The sequence below is a fragment of the Nicotiana tabacum genome, chromosome 2, assembly GCF_000715075.1.
Source record: "Nicotiana tabacum cultivar K326 chromosome 2, ASM71507v2, whole genome shotgun sequence".
In the NCBI taxonomy this organism is placed as follows: domain Eukaryota; kingdom Viridiplantae; phylum Streptophyta; class Magnoliopsida; order Solanales; family Solanaceae; genus Nicotiana; species Nicotiana tabacum.
The window spans coordinates 121,099,815-121,112,587 of NC_134081.1; positions in this window are offsets into that span (position 1 = coordinate 121,099,815).

The following is a 12,773-nucleotide window of genomic DNA, read 5'->3' on the forward strand; positions in this document are numbered from 1 at the left end:
CTAAAAGTCATTCCGTTAGTATATTTAACTTAATAGTATCTGTAGTATTTTTCTCAAGAATTTAATATATCTAGTCTTTATATTGAAAACCTATTAATCTTGTAAGAATTTGAGTTTAACAGTTCTTTGGCTCTTTATGTATAGCTTTAAGTTTAGTTTATGCCGAAAAGTTAATACATGAAAGCCACATAATTAGTAAGATTAGTTAAAACTTTAAATGTTTATTATTATATATCTTTCTTTTCCTCTGGTGATATTAAAGCCCTTCATATTTCTTTTAGTGAATGTTTAATTCCTTTGCTTACAAAAGTATTTATTTTGTTCCTTATTAATGATAGTACATAAGGTTAAAAATAATTATTTGAAGATAAAGTACATAATTTTGGGCCAAATGAATTTATTTCCTACTGGCCTAATACTAATAAAATTCAAAGTTGTCCCATTTCTTTTTAATGACCAAATGAACAACGTACATTAACTCAAAAAAATATATTAAGCCAAATAATAAGAATATACAAATAAATATCTCAGATCTAAAAAGATAAATAATTGAAATACTCTAAAACGCTAGAAAAACTTTAGACGTACTTTAAATATTAGCCCATGTGTTCATACCCGAACCTTGGTTTGATATGCTTAAGTAACAAAAGGATCACATGCGCATTCCCGCGTCTTGATACCTTTAAATTAAAAATAATTATGTTTTGACCATGTGTACATTTCGTACCTTGGTTTAACATACAATTTCAAATAAATACCTTGTGTGCACACCGCATCTAGGTCAAAACAACTAATAAAATACAATAATAATTAAGCGGTAATACGTAAACCATAATTAATAAAATACAAGAATAGCCAAGAATTGATTTAAGCTGGATATAAGTCAATAAAAGCGACCGTGCTAGAACTACGAGACTCCAGGGGTGCCTCACACCTTCCCCTCGGTCAACAGAATTCCTTACTCAGTCTTCTATTTTCGTAGATCATAAATAAGGAGTCAAATCTTCCGTTTGACGAAGGATTCAAATAAAAGGTGACTTGGAACACCAAAACTCAATTCCAAGTGGCGACTCCAAATAATAAATAATCCCTTTTCAAAACGTCACTTTAATTGGAAAAACTCTTCTAACTCAACCTCGTAATAAGGGTTGCGTGGAAAAAAAGAGGTGTGACAGCTCTGGCGACTCCGCTGAGGACTATTAATAAGAATTCGAGCTTTGTATATCGATTCTTGTTTGGCTTTTATCATGTTTTGGATATTATTGTGTTTGGAAGCCTAATGTGCTATTTGTCGCTTATTTATCGCTTTAATATTTATTTGAACTGTGATATAAATTGTATCCTCTCTCGCAACCCTCTAAGTCTTCTAATAGTTAGTTATGTTGTGTTTGCCTACCAGCATCACAAAATTTCTATCTTGAGATAAAGCAGTTAGCCTACCAGCTTCTAGTGAAGGATTTAGTCATACATGTTTAGGTGGGAGAGCCGTTAGCTAGCCAATGGTGTTCTACTACTGGTGAAGCTTGACGCTACTCGGCTCGGGTTGTCCGCCCGGGTAAGCCAAGTCTAGGTACCATCTCCTTTAGAATTTAAAAACTTAGAAGAACAAACCACAAGCAATGAATATCCCTAGTAGGCTACACTTTATTTGCATCATGTGCATTGGACTTAGCGGGACTCGGCACAGTGGCCGGGCCCGTCTAGGACAAGTACCAATTTATCTGACCAGTATGTTCAATTTTTTGTGCTATATATGTAACATTACTTGGTAGGTTTTACTCAAATGCTGACCGACTTTAGGATAGAGTGATTGAACAGAGGAGAGAAAAAAAGAAAATTTCCTCCACGTTTTCATAACGTTCCCATTTTTTTAAAAAAAAAATGATTTGAAGGGTTCTAATGTGTAAAACCACAATTTTCAAAATATTTTTTATTTATTTAACCAAACTATGCGGGTTTGATTCTCATCAGATGTGAGATATGTAGGCAACCTTCATTGGGTTCAACCCCATTTTTATTTTTTATTTTTTTAAAAAAAGTGTCAATGAATTAAAAAATAAAAATAATAAAAATAATAATAATAATAATAATAATAATAATAATAATAATAATAATAATAATAATAATAATAATATAGTCACTTTGTTAGTTTTATCTCTTTTGAGCAGTTTTGCCTCGCTCCTTTTGTGGTAATAGCCTTGAAACCTTCCTCGGAAATGCGAAATGGTCGTTTTAACAAAAGAGGCCAATTTGTTTTATTTTTTTATTTTTATTTTTATGTGTTCACTTATTTTTATGAAAAGTAGTCATTTCGAGCCTTTTATAATTTTTATCTCATGATTATTTTACTAATTTAACCTTTTTTTAGTCCCACAGTTTGGATTTTTTTTTATAGAGTCCAAACACGAGAAATCGGAATTTTTGTGTATCAATAATATATTTGATCAAAGCCTAACCCCATGTCTGGGTAAACAGGTAATCATGAGTGGGGAAAGAGGTAAGTTTGAAAATAGGCCCAGATTAGAAGGGATACCAGATTTTCTGACTGTCGATTAGATACCACAGTTGTTGTGGGATTGGTGGAGAGACTTTAAGGAATATGAGAGAAACTAGATAAAGAAGTACTTGGGACATTTGGTTCACATGATTACGATCAAGCCTAGGAGGGATGTGATTAAAGCTTTGATTCCGCACTGGGATCCTGAAAACAATATGTTCCGTTTTATCAACTGTGAAATGACTCCAATCTTGGAAAAAATCTCCCATTTCCAGGGGTGGGGCCGTAATCTTCGCCGCCAAAGGCCCATAGTACGAAAAACTTTGAATAAGGGTAGATTTCTGAAACTCTTGAACATAAATTACGGACAATATAAAGGTTTAGGAGGTAAGTGGGTTAAGTTGGGATTTTTGTTCCAGTTGTATGGCCTAGAATGAAATTTCTAAAGGAATGTGAAAAAATTAAAATTAAAGGAAGATAAGAAAACATGGAAGGTACACAGAAGGTTTGCATTTATGGTTACTTTTTTGGGGCGTGTAGTTTTCCCGGAAAGGGAAGGACGCATTGACATCCACTTGGCAGGTGTAGTTGAGGCTCTGACCTCAGAAGGGGATGATTATACTTTGGTCCCTATGATTCTTTCTTACAATTTTTGTGCTTTAACTAGATGTAAATTGGGCTCGGAAAATTTTGATGGATGCAACATTTTGTTACAGATATGGTTTTAAGAGCATTTTTATCGTCATCCTACGATCACAGATTTTAGTGAGCTATGGCCCAATCATACTTATGACCAACAAAAATGAATTGACGAATGTGACTTACCAGAAGGGATTGACGCATGGAAAGAACTACTTCTTACTATGCCCGCCAAACGGATCACTTGGAACTACGATTGGTTTTCCTCTAAAGAGGTCATTTGTGAGTCTGCATACCAGTCTTATTTGGTACTCATAGGATTGGATGGTGTTCATCCCTACGCTCCACTTCGGGTAATACGCCAATTTGCATGACTACAGGATGTGCCACCAACACGATATATGAGCAAGTTATGTTATGATTTTGGTAAAGATCAACCTTATGACGAAGAAGAAATTATGAAAATTTGATGTGCAAGTAAGGTCTCGGAGTTGAATGAGATGGTAGAAGACCGAGATCGTGGAGAGGTGATCCCTGAATATATTACCTGGTTTCATGATCCTTCATCATTTAGAGATAGTCCTGAGGGATCCAACAAGAGGAGAAATGATCAAAGAACTATAGAAAGGCTAAAAGAGGAATTGGAGCATGCTCGAATGCCCATAGCCAAACAACAAGCCCAGCAACAAGCCGGAGTCACTCAGAATCGTTTAAATATTGAGAAAGATTATCAATATGACTTATGGGTCATGGATAAAGATCTAAAGCATTCTAAGAATGAGGCGACCCGCTTAGAAAAAGAACTGGCAAGCACGATTGGTTTAGTCAGAAGAGTTGAGGCGAATAAAAATGCTGAAATGCATAAGCTGCAAGAAGACTTGAGTATCATTGAAGAGGATGCGCACCAATAACAATTGGAGTTTGATCAGCAGAGAGAGTAGTTTGAAAGAGAAAGGGCCCATTGGATACACTCAAGGGGTTAGCTTCATGCACAATTAGAAGAAATAAAAAGGTAGAAGAGGGGTCATCAACATGCAGATTTTGAGGCAGAGCGGCGTCAGTGGATGATTGAGAGAGGTGTACTAAACCGTTGTATTGAAGAATACAAAGGACGTAAGGCTCAGATGGGGCACACCCTCAATACTACCCAGATGTGGTTGCAGAAATGTCACGTGAATATGGGGCAAGCCAGAGAGCAAGTACTTCAATTGGCAGAGAAAGCAACATATATTCATAATGATTATCGTCATCTAAACAATGAGAAAATTGGTCAACAGGCACGTGCCTTCATTCCACAGTTGCCGGTGGTGTTTCAAAATTTGTACGAGACTTTGGGGGGAGAGTGGAGGCCAAAGGATTCAGACCATTGATGATATCAATTTAAGTGAGAAGACCATTGAAGATTAAAGTTTTAGTGCAGTCAATTAGTTTTAATTTCATTTTCATTTGTCGCATTTTAATTTTATATTTGGAGACTTTTATTCCAATCAAAGTTTGTTTTATTCCAGTCATATTTATGTCTTTAGAGTCATTGAATTAGTTTCTATATATTTTTCTTTTCTCTCATTGTATTTAAAAACAAAAAAATTGATTGAAAATGAATGAAAAATATTCCATTTTGTTTTATAAATTTTTTTAAAAAAGAATCAAAAATCATCAAAATTGTTATTATTTCGCCCCTGAACTACGTAATGACCTGATTCATGCATTGACATGGTACATGGGCAACCCCCAAAAGGTTCGATCAAATATTTTTCAATGACTCTAGAATGAGGGATCAAAATGAGGCAAGTGAAATAAAAAAAAAAAAAAGAGAGAATGAAATAAGAACGTCAATAAGCAGCAACTTTATTAGCCGGAAAGAAATATGAAGGCTTCAAAAAGTATGTTAGAGATGGTACATAAGGTTAAATATAATTATTTGAAGATAAAGTACATAATTTGGGGCCAAATGAATTTATTTCCTACTGGCCTAATACTAATAAAATTCAAAGTTGTCCCATTTCTTTTTAATGACCAAATGAACAACGTACATTAACTCAAAAAAATATATTAAGCCAAATAATAAGAATATACAAATAAATATCTCAGATCTAAAAAGATAAATAATTGAAATACTCTAAAACGCTAGAAAAACTTTAGATGTACTTTAAATATCAGCCCATGTGTTCATACCCGAACCTTGGATTGATATGCTTAAGTAACAAAAGGATCACATGCGCATTCCCGCGTCTTGATACCTTTAAATTAAAAATAATTATGTTTTGACCATGTGTACATTTCGTACCTTGGTTTAACATTCAATTTCAAATAAATACTTTGTGTGCACATCGCATCTAGGTCAAAACAACTAATAAAATATAATAATAATTAAGCGGTAATACGTAAACCATAATCAATAAAATACAAGAATAGCCAAGAATTGATTTAAGCCGGATATAAGTCAATAAAAGCGACCGTGGTAGAACCACGAGACTTCAGGGGTGCCTCACACCTTCCCCTCGATCAACAGAATTCCTTACTCAGTCTTTTATTTTCGTAGACCATAAATAAGGAGTCAAATCTTCCGTTTGACGAAGGATTCAAATAAAAGGTGACTTGGAACACCAAAACTCAACTCCAAGTGGAGACTCCAAATAATAAATAATCCCTTTTTAAAACGTCACTTTAATTGGAAAAACTCTTCTAACTCAACCTCATAATAAGGGTTGTGTGGGACAAAAGAGGTGTGACAGCTCTAGCGACTCCGCTGGGGACTATTAATAAGAATTCGAGCTTTGTATATTGATTCTTGTTTGGATTTTATCATGTTTTGGATATTATTGTGTTTGGAAGCCTAATGTGCTATTTGTCGCTTATTTATCGCTTTAATATTTATTTGAACTGTGATATAAATTGTATCCTCTCTCACACCCCTCTGAGTCTTCTAATAGTTAGTTATGTTGTATTTGCCTACCAGCATCACAAAATTTCTGTCTTGAGATAAAGCAGTTAGTCTACCAGCTTCTAGTGAAGGATTTAGTCACACATGTTTAGGTGGGAGAGCCGTTAGCTAGCCAATGGTGTTCTACTACTGGTGAAGCTTGACGCTACTCGGCTCGGGTTGTCCGCCCGGGTAAGCCAAGTCTAGATACCATCTCCTTTAGAATTTGAAAACTTAGAAGAACAAGCCACAAACAATGAATATCCCTAGTAGGCTACACTTTATTTGCATCATGTGCATTGGACTTAGCGGGACTCGGCACAGTGGCCGGGCCCGTCTAGGACAAGTACCAATTTATCTGACCAGCATGTTCAATTTTTTGTGCTATATATAACATTACTTGGTAGGTTTTACTCAAATGCTGACCGACTTTAGGATAGAGTGATTGAACAGAGGAGAGAAAAAAAGAAAATTTCCTTCACGTTTTCATAACGTTCCCATTTTTTTTTTAAAAAGTTTTGAAGGGTTCTAATGTGTAAAACCACAATTTTCAAAATATTTTTTATTTATTTAACCAAACTATGCGGGTTTGATTCTCATCATATGTGAGATATGTAGGCAACCTTCATCGGGTTCAACCCTATTTTTACTTTTTATTTTAAAAAAAATTGTCATCAATGATATTTAAATAATAATAATAATAATAATAATAATAATAATAATAATAATAATAATAATAATAATAATAATAATAATAATAATATAGTCACTTTGTTAGTTTTATCTCTTTTGAGCAGTTTTGCCTCGCTCCTTTTGTGGTAATAGCCTTGAAACCTTCCTCGAAAATGCGAAATGGTCGTTTTACAAAAGAGGCCAATTTGTTTTATTTTTTTATTTTTATGTGTTCACTTATTTTTATGAAAAGTAGTCATTTCGAGCCTTTTATATTTTTTATCTCATGATTATTTTACTAATTTAACCTTTTTTTTAGTCCCACAGTTTGGCTTTTATTTTTTTATAGAGTCAAAACACGAGAAATCAGAATTTTTGTGTGTCAATAATATATTTGATCAAAGCCTAACCCCATGTCTGGGTAAACAGGTACACCATGAGTGGGAAAAGAGGTAAGTTTGAAAAGAGGCCCAGATTAGAAGGGATACCAGATTTTCTGACTGTCGATTAGATACCACAGTTGTTGTGGGATTGGTGGAGAGGCTTTAAGGAATATGAGAGAAACTAGATAAATAAGTACTTGAGACATTTGGTTCACATGATTGCGATCAAGCCTAGGAGGGATGTGATTGAAGCTTTGATTCCGCACTGGGATCCTAAAAATAATGTGTTCCGTTTTACCGACTGTGAAATGACTCTGACCTTGGAAGAAATCTCCCATTTTCAAGGGTGGGGCCGCAATCTTCGGCGCCAAAGTCCCATAGTACGAAAAACTTTGAATGAGGGTAGGTTTCTGAAGCTCTTGAACATAAATTACGAAAAATATGAAGGTTTAGGAGGTAAGTGGGTTAAGTTGAGATTTTTGTTCCAGTTGTATGGCCTAGAATGCAATTTCTTAAGGAATGTGGGAAAAGTGAAATTAAAGGAAGATAAGGAAACATGGAAGGTATACAGAAGGTTTGCATTTATGGTTACTTTTTTGGGGCGTGTAGTTTTCCCGAAAAGGGAAGGACGCATTGACATCCACTTGGCAGGTGTAGTTGAGGCTCTGACCTCAGAAGGGGATGATTATACTTTGGTCCCTATGATTCTTTCTTGCAATTTTCATGCTTTAACTAGATGTATATTGGGCGCGAAAAATTTTGATGGATGCAACATTTTGTTACAGATATGGTTTTTTGAGCATTTTTATCGTCATCCTATGATCACTTATTTTAGTGAGCTATGGCCCAATCATACTTATGACCACCAAAAATAAATTGACGAATGTGACTTACCAGAGGGATTGACGCATGGAAAGAACTACTTCTTACTATGCCCGCCAAACGGATCACTTGGAACTACGATTGGTTTTCCTCTAAAGAGGTCATTTGTGAGTCTGCATACCAGTCTTATTTGGTACTCATAGGATTGGATGGTGTTCATCCCTACGCTCCACTTCGGGTAATACGCCAATTTGCATGACTACAGGATGTGCCACCAACACGATATATGAGCAAGTTATGTTATGATTTTGGTAAAGATCAACCTTATGACGAAGAAGAAATTATGAAAATTTGATATACAAGTAAGGTCTCGGAATTGAATGAGATGGTAGAAGACCGAGATCGTGGAGAGGTGATCCCTGAATATATTACCTGGTTTCATGACCCTTCGTCGTTTAGAGATAGTCCCGAGGGATCCAACAAGAGGAGAAATGATCAAAGAACTATAGAAAGGCTAAAAGAGGAATTGGAGCATGCTCGAATGCCCATAGCTAAACAACAAGCCTAGCAGCAAGCCGGAGTCACTCAGATTCATTTAAATATTGAGAAAGATTATCAATATGTCTTACGGGTTATGGATAAATATCTAAAGCATTCTAAGAATGAGGCAGCCCGCTTAGAAAAAGAACTGGCAAGCACGATTGGTTTAGTCAGAAGAGTTGAGGCGAATAAAAATGATGAAATGCATAAGCTGCAAGAAGTCTTGAGTATCATTGAAGAGGATGCGCACCAACAACAATTGGAGTTTGATCAGTAGAGAGAGTAGTTTGAAAGAGAAAGGGCCCATTAGATACTCTCAAGGGGTTAGCTTTATGCACAATTGGAAGAAATAAAAAGGTAGAAGAGGGGTCATCAACATGCAGATTTTGAGGCAGAGCGGCATCAGTGGATGATTGAGAGAGGTGTACTAAACCGTTGTATTGATGAATACAAAGGACGTAAGGCTCAGATGGGGCACACCCTCAACACTACTCAGATGTGGTTGCAGAATTGTCACGTGAATATGGGGCAAGCCAGAGAGCAAGTACTTCAATTGGCAGAGAAAGTAACATATATTCATAATGATTATCGTCATCTAAACAATGAAAAAATTGGTCAACAGGCACGTGCCTTCGTTCCACAGTTGCCGGTGGTGTTTCAAAATTTGTACGAGACTTTGGGGGGAGAGTGGAGGCCAGAGGATGCAGACCATTGATGATATCAATTTAAGCGAGAAGGCCATTGGAGATTAAAATTTTAGTGCAGTCAATTAGTTTTTAGTTTCATTTTCATTTGTCGCATTTTTAATTTTATATTTGAAGGCTTTTATTTCAATCAAAGTTTATTTTATTCCAGTCATATTTATGTCTTTAGAGTCATTGAATTAGTTTCTATATATTTTTATTTTCTCTCATTGTATTTAAAAACAAAAAAAAATTGATTGAAAATGAATGAGAAATATTCTATTTTGTTTTATAAAAAATTAAAAAACAAATCAAAAATCACCAAAACTGTTATTTTTTCGCCCCTGAACTACGTAATGATCTAATTCATGCAGTGACATGGTACATGGGCAACCCCCAAAAGGTTCGATCAAATATTATTCAATGACTCTAGAATGAGGGATCAAAATGAGGCAAGTGAAAGAAAGAAAACAAAAGAGAGAAGGAAATAAGAACGTCAATAAGCAGCAACCTTATAAGCCGGAATGAAACATGAAGCCTTCCAAAAAAGCATGTTAGAGATGGTAATAATCTTAGGAGCATAGCATATTTACGTGTGATTCGTATCTGTTAAATGCTTAACCCTAACACGTTTATTGCCTCTTATAAAGTAAGCTTAAGGTGGTTGGTTTGTGGTGAAACTGGCAACACATCATTACTTCACCAGATCAAAAGTAAAAGTCCCAATGGCTTCAGAAAGCAATCTCTGCCTTGTTAACACTGAGGATAGCCCTGATCTTGCTATTTCACAACCTGAGTCGGCAACTGCCGAAGAAAGCAAGATGTTGTGTCTCCGCATATTGGAAATATGGGACACCTAATCCAATAGTAGGGAACCGCCAAGCGCAATTCCCGAGTTCACCGAGCTGGTCCCAAGGACAGTTGGAACCGCCAACATCGCCATGACTAACCCATTTATCCCACTTGGGTAACCTTCTACATCATCCAGCTTCATCAGTATGCCTTCTGTGGTCCGCCCCCAGGCACCGTTCTCCGGAGCACCGTCGACGTTGTTCTCTGCACCATCATTCTTCACCATGGCACAACCAACCGTGCCCAAGCCATGCTTTGAGCCTTAAACATTCACCTTTCAGGGCCCGCAATTTCAGCCGGACATAACTCTTGTTAATCTAGACTCATACGCTCAACAACCACAATATGAGTCCCCAATTGAACAAGAAAGAACAGCTAGGAACCCCGAGCATGAAGAAATGGCTTGGAAAATGAGAAGCTTGGAACAAATCTTGAAAAACATGCAAGACGTGAGTGGCCAAAAAAGTGTTTCCTGTTCAGATTTGTGCATGTTCCCAAATATTCATCTACCTGGCGGCTTCAAAATCCAAAGTTCGAGAAGTATGATGGGCACGGAGATCCAATTGCTCATCTAAAGAGATACTGCAATTAGTTGCGAGGAGCTGGTGGGAGAGAAGAGTTATTGATGGGCTATTTCGGAGAAAGCCTGACAGGAATCACCTCAGAATGGTATATGGATCAAGAAATCTCCCACTGGCACATATGGGATGATTTAGCCTGAGACTTTGTCAGATAATTCCTTAACTTGAAATTGAACCTAGCTAAATGTGCATTCGGAGTTTCGTCTGGGAAACTTCTAGGGTTTATAGTCAGTCGGAGGGGTATTGAATTAGATCCAACAAAGATAAAGTCTATTTGGGATTTGGCACCTCCGAAGACCAAGAAAGAGGTCATGAGTTCACTGGGGAGATTGAATTATATCAGCAGATTCATTGCTCGACTTATTACCACTTGTGAGGCCATATTTAAGTTGCTAAAGAAAGACGCGGCGATCAAATGGACAGATGATTGTCAAGAAGCTTTTGATAAAATCAAAGAATATCTGTCAAATCCACCATACTTGGTTCCACCCGAGCCAGGGAGACCTTTGTTCTTGTACCTGACAGTCTTGGAAAGTTCTTTCGGTTGTGTGCTGGGCAACACGATGTGACCGGGAAAAGAGAACAAGCCATATACTATCTGAGCAAGAAGTTCACCAGTTATGAAGCCAAGTACACTTTTTTGGAAAGAACTTGTTGCGCCATAACATGGGTCTCCCAGAAGCTCAGACATTATCTGTTGGATTACACAACATATCTCATAACCAAGATGGATCATTTGAGGTACATATTCCAGAAGCCAATGCCCACTGGAAAGTTAGCAAAGTGGTAGATCCTGCCCACCCAGTTTGACTTTGTCTATGACACTCGCACGACGATGAAAGCCAAAGCCTTGGAAGATCATCTAGATGAGAACCCGGTCGAGGATGAATACTGCCCTAAGAACTTATTTTCCAGACGAGTCAATTGAAGTAATTCCAGAGAACACCAATGCTTGGAAAATGTTCTTTGATGGAGCTGTAAATGTAAAAGGTGTCGGGATCAGAGCAATTCTGATTTTGCCTACCAGTCAGCACTATCCGGCCACACCCCGGCTCTGTTTCTTCTATACGAACAACACCGCCAAGTATGAAGCCTGCATCATGGGCAGGAACATGGCATTTGACCTGGATGTAGAGGAATTGTTAATCATGAGGGATTCTAGTTTAATTATTCGACAAGCCCAAGTGAGTGGGAAACTCGAAAAATCAAACTCATCCCGTATAGGCAACATGTGGAAGATCTTAGCAAATGGTTCAAGTCTGTCGAGTTCTAGTATATCCCTCAATTCCACAATGAGCTAGCTAGTGCACTAGCTACTTTGACCTCAATGTTGCCATACCCGGGTAATGTTCATATTGACCCACTGGAAATCTAAGTTCGAGAGAGGCATGGATATTGTAACGCAATTGAAATGGAGCCAGATGTTCCGCCATGGTATCATGATATCAAAAGGTTTTTGAAAATAAAAGAATATCCCGAGCAGGCGAGTGGAGATCAATAAAGAACTATCAAAAGGCTTGCAAGTAGTTTCTTTCTGAGTGGAGAGGTCCTATACAAAAGAACTCCAAATATGAATCTTTTGAGGTGTGTAGATTCCCGAGAAGCTGGAAAGATCATGAATGAAGTGAATTCGGGAGTATGTGGGCCTCACATGAACGGGTACGTCCTTGCAAAGAAAATCCTCCGGGCGGGTTATTATTGGATGACCATGGAAAAAGATTGTTTCAGTTTCGTTCGGAAATGCCATCAATGCCAGATACACGGTGACCTGATCCATGCACCACCTTCAGAGCTCCATCCTATGTCAGCGCCTTGGCCGCTCGTTGCTTGGGGCATGAATGTTATTGGGCCAATCGAGCCAAAAGCTTCAAATAGGCACAAATTCATTTTGGTTGCCATTGATTATTGCACAAAGTGGGTCGAAGTAGTCACTTTCAAAGCCGTCACCAAGAAAGTAGTGGTGGACTTCGTGCATTCCAACATTATTTATCATTTTGGTATTCCTAAAACTATCATTACAGGCAATGTTGCAAATCTGAATAGCCACTTGATGAGGGAGATATACAAATAGTTTAAAATTACGCATCATAATTCTACCCCTTATCGGCCCAAAGATAATGGCGTTGTTGAAGCTATAAACAAGAACATCAAGAATATCCTCAGGAAAATGATTCAGGGTTC